Here is a 5200-nt window from a genome sequence, read left to right on the forward strand (position 1 = left end):
CTCTCTTCTTCATCATTAACTTAGTAGACTTCTCCCTTGGAATTATCTCCTTCTTTAGGTGAATCATTACTAGATCCCCTACTTGAAAATATAAATCCCTTCTCTTCTTATTAGAATGTGACTTGTACTTGCTTGCTGAAAGGTCCAACTTATCCTTAACTTATTGATGGATATCCTTCATAATCTCTACAAAATCTTCAGCTCGTGCACTCCTCTTGTGACTATCTCCCAAGTCTCTCAACTCCAAGACTCCTCTTGGATGACCTCCATATACAATATAAAATGAAGTTAAACATGTACTTCTATTCATTGAATCATTATATGATAATTCAGCATGTGGAAGAACAACAACCCAAGCAACTCCATGTTCTTTAATTAGACATCTCAATAGATTACCTAATTATCTATTGATAACTTTAGTTTGGCCATCTGATTGGAGATGTTATGCTAAAGAAATGATAGTTATGTGTCCAGCCTCTCGCATAATGTTCTCCAAAAATATCCAAGAAATTTAGAATTGCTATCAGACACAATGTTCAATGGTAATCCATGGAGTCTAACAACTTCCTTAAAGAAGATACCAACTATGTGAGAAGCATCATCAATTTATTAACAAGGTAGAAAATGAGAAATCTTAGAGAACATGTCAACAACAACAAATATGTTATCAAATCCACTTTTAGTCCTAGGAAACCCCATGAAAAAGTCCATATTGATGGAGTCCCATGGCTTAGTGGGTTTAAGTAAAGAATTATACAGTCCAGCATTTGATGATCTCCCTTTGGCCTTTTGACATATCATGCAACATTCTACAAACTTCATAATATCTACCTGCATCTTTGGCCAATATAATAACCTTCTAACCTAATCTAGTGTCTTATCATTCCCAAAATTCCCTACAAGGCTCCCATAATGTGTTTCTTTGACAATGTTCTCCCTAACTAATCCTTTAGGTACTCAAAGTTGATTACCTTTAAATAATAGCCCATCTTGCAATATAAACTCAAAAAAAATAGTACTATACCTTCCATTCATTGTTTGACAAACCTCTTATGCCTCCTTGAAGTCGTCATATGCTGAATACATGTTCTTCATGTCTTCAATATCAACACTACTCACTTGAATTTCTTTTACTTTCAAATTCCTCCTGCTAAGGGTGTCTACAACTCTGTTTGTTGTCCCCTTCTTGTGTTTTATGGAGAAAGTGTTAGCTTGTATGAATTCCATCTATGTCATGTGACCATGGTTCAACTTTTCCTACCTATTCAAGAAGCTAAGAGCTTGATTGTCAGTAAAAACAATAAATTCTTTGGGCAAGAGATAATGCCTCCAAGACACTCTATAGGACCAAGGATGAGGTATTGTTTTCAATCCTAACTTGTCTACTATCTCCTTAGGAGCCAAATTATTAGTTGAACCAGAATCAACAATAACTTACAAACTTTACCACTTACCATGCATGTGTTTCTAAACAATGTCTTTCTTTGTGGTGGCTCCTTATCAATGTGTACCTTCAAGAGAGTTATTTTAGCATGAGGCACTCTCCTATCTCTGGATTTGTTTTCTTAGCATGAGAACTTGTACTTTGTACCTCCTAATCTTGTAATGATTTGATTCTTCTTCACTTGGGCTACTCATTGATCCTTGCTTCACTTGAAACCTAAAATATTGGTGACACCAAATTTGCCTCTTTGATTAGGTCTCCTTCCTCTAAAGGAACCTTTTTTACTAGCTTCTCCTTGGTTTCTTGGGTAGTTTCCTCTTCCTTGAAATATAGCTCTTTTTCTAAAAGAATTTCCTCTTCCTCTACTACTTTTCTCATCTTTTATTTTTGTTTCTCCTTAGTCCTAAGGCAAGCTGATAACATTTATGGACTAATTCTACTATCACCAAGGTTAGTTCATCTTGTATATTATATCTAAGCCCACTTATATACCTTGCAGCCTTTTCTTTTCATTTTCATAAAACTTAGCTCCAAGAGTCAAAGTATGAAATTCTTAAGTATAAGCATTTACATCCATGTCCTTTTTTTTGAGGTTATGCAACCTTTTGTGGAGCATTACTTCATAGTCCTCTAGGAAAAATTGCTTTAAGATTTTTTCCATCATCCTCTTCCATGTGGAAAAGGGTTACTTCTCTTCCTCTACCCTTTCATTTTTGAGAAAGATCCACCAACTTAGGGATGGTTCCTTTAACTTGCATTTTTCCACTTTTACCCTCTAATTTTTAGGTATCTCCTCTACTTCAAAATGGTTTTCAAGAGCCTCCAACCATTCCATGTAAGCTCAAGTTCCAACTTTCCATCAAACATAGGTAAATCCCCTTTGTTTTTCCTTCCTATCCTCTGTAGGGCTGCCACCATGATCCTTTGATCTTCAGGCATGTTAGGAAAGTTGTCTCCTTCTTATTATTCTTCTTCTTTAGACTCCTCATGGTCTCCTCTTCTTACTTTCCCTTTCATCTTATCAATCTCTCTTTTCATTGCTCTATTTTCTTCTCTAACTGCACTGCTCTCAACCATTTTTTCTTTTACTATCTTTTCCAACCCAATTTTAGTTATCCTCAAAGGGATATCTTCTCCCTTAACCATCTTTTCTTTCCCAAGAGATACTTAGTGGCTCTGATACCACCTAGTACAAAAAGCACAACTAAGAAGCTTCAAATGGGCTTCCCACTCTTATAATTAATCAAATGGATATCAAATCTTCAACCTTCTTACAAGTTTTTAGCACCCTTCAATCCTTCAATGGATCAAAGAAACACACTCTCCAACTTCACCAAGAATCCAAGGATAAAGAACCAATCTTGCCCACTTTATGGGTTTTGCACCAATCTCCCTCAACTAGGTCAATACTAGGAAAACACCCTACAAGTTTGTCCCAAGGGTTCTAAGATGTTAAATGATCTTAGGGAACCTAATTACCATAAACTATATGATTAGTTTGACTCATACACTTGCATAAAGCCTCAAACCCCAATGTTGTCCTAAAAACCTTACTTCACTAAAAATGCAATAACTTGAAAAAGAAAGCGCTTAGAAAGACAATACCAAAAGAAAATAAAAAATGATTCAAATATCTATCTCAAAAATCCATTAGATCTGGTCTGACAATCCGTACAATATGTGTAGCACACAAAAAAATAGATAAATTGACTCCAAAACTAAATTTTATTCCTTGTAACTTCTTCCAATCCATACATTGATTCCCCCCAGACCTCACAAATGAGGTATTTATCTCTCCCATGTCCATTTAAATGGTTACAACCAAGATTTTAATGGATATAACCAATTTCCCATTAAGTTGAAATTTTGAGCAACTTTTACAACTTTTAACAATGCAACTTTGCAAAAAAGTGCAATTTTAACATTTTTCACTTGATTCCACTTCTAGGAATTGGAAAAGGTTCCAAAATACCTATAACCAACTAAAAAAACCTAACCCTAGGAATTCTTGACCAAAAACATTTAAAAACAAAATTCTCCTAATGAGAAACTTTTGCTTATAAATTGCATAAAGTGTCATAGACATACAAAATGGTATCTTGCATTAACAACCATGGACTTTTCATCCAAGGTTTGTTTATTCTAACCTAAGTAGGTTTAAAAAAACATGAAAACCAAAAAACCAAGTGCCTTGGTGCTTTGCACCTCTCTCTCTCTCTCTCTCTCATGCCCTTCTATACCACTCTCTATCCCATCCTTTCCTCTCTTCTTTTTCCTATATCCATCCTATGCTTTATCTCTTTTTCTATTAGTCACTCTCTCTATATCCTATACATTTTCTATCTTCTTATTTGGACATCCTACCCAAAATATCTATCTTCCTATCCTCATGCTACCCCCATCTCTCTCTCTCTCTCTCTCTCTCTCTCTCTCTCTCTCTCTCTCTCTCTCTCTCTCTCTCTCTCCTCTCTCTCTCTCTCTCCTCCCTTCCTATAATCTCTCTTCAGATCTCTCTACATCTTATCCACTATCATTTTCCATCTCTCTCCATACTATCCCCTCTCTTTCTTCCTATCCCCTACTCTCTCTATCTCTATCTATCAATAACTCTTTTCCACTCTCTTCATCATATCCTTTCTCTCCCTTCCTATCCTTGACTCTATTTCTCTCCATCATATCCCCTCTTTCTTCCTACACCTTCTCTCTCTATTTTATCCCCTTTCTCTCCTCCTATCTCATACTCTTTTTCTATTTGTTGTATCTCCTCAAGATTTCCATCCTATCCACACCTCTTCCTATCTACATGAAGTATCCAATCTCTCTCTCTCTCTCTCTCTCTCTCTCTCTCTCTCTCTCTCTCTCTCTCTCTCTCTCTCTCTTCTCTCCCTCCCCCACTATCCCCAACTCTATTTCTTTCCATCACATCCCCTTTCTCTTCCTACCCACTTCTTTCTATCCTATCCCCTCTCTCTTATCATATCTCCTACTCTCCTTCTCTGTGTTGTATCCCCTCAAGATTTCCATCCTATATCATTCTCTCACACTTTATCTCCACCCTATCCCCTTAATTTATCTTTATATCCCTACTCTCTTTCTTTCCATCCTAACCTCTCTCTCTCTCTCTCTCTCTCTCTCTCTCTCTCTCTCTCTCTCTCTCTCTCTCTCTCTCTCTCTCTTTCTCTCTCTCTCTCTCTCTCTCTCTCTCTCTCCCCCAACTATATTCATATCAATCGAATCCCCTATCTCTTCCTACTCCCTTCTCTCTCTATTATATCCCCCTCTCTCATCCTATCTCCTACTCTCTTTCTCTATTGTATCCCCTCGAGATTACCATCCTATACTGTTCTCTCTCACTTTCTCTCCATCTTATCCCCTTGAGCTCTCTTTCTTTCCATCCTATCCATGCCTATCTACATGGAGTATCCAGTCTCTCTCTCTCTCTCTCTCTCTCTCTCTCTCTCTCTCTCCCCCACCCATATCCTCTGTCTACATCTTTTTATACTATTTATTTGTTACCTCTCTCTTCCTATCACCTTCTCTACCTCCCTCATTCTCATTTGGCTATGACAGTATCCTTAGTACCATGTATGCCCTCTAGTGGATATGCACTATAAGGTAATTGTACTATTATTTACATAGCTCTTGTAAGCTATATAATATTATTTTATTCACCAAACCTAAGGCTTAGATTTAAATTGGAGATACAACCCAAAGGTTTGATCATTTCAAACTAGTCTCAAACATGATTTCTAGTAA

This window comes from Cupressus sempervirens, chromosome 10, assembly GCF_028749045.1.
Source record: "Cupressus sempervirens isolate cs-2001-9-10 chromosome 10, ASM2874904v1, whole genome shotgun sequence".
In the NCBI taxonomy this organism is placed as follows: Eukaryota; Viridiplantae; Streptophyta; class Pinopsida; order Cupressales; family Cupressaceae; genus Cupressus; species Cupressus sempervirens.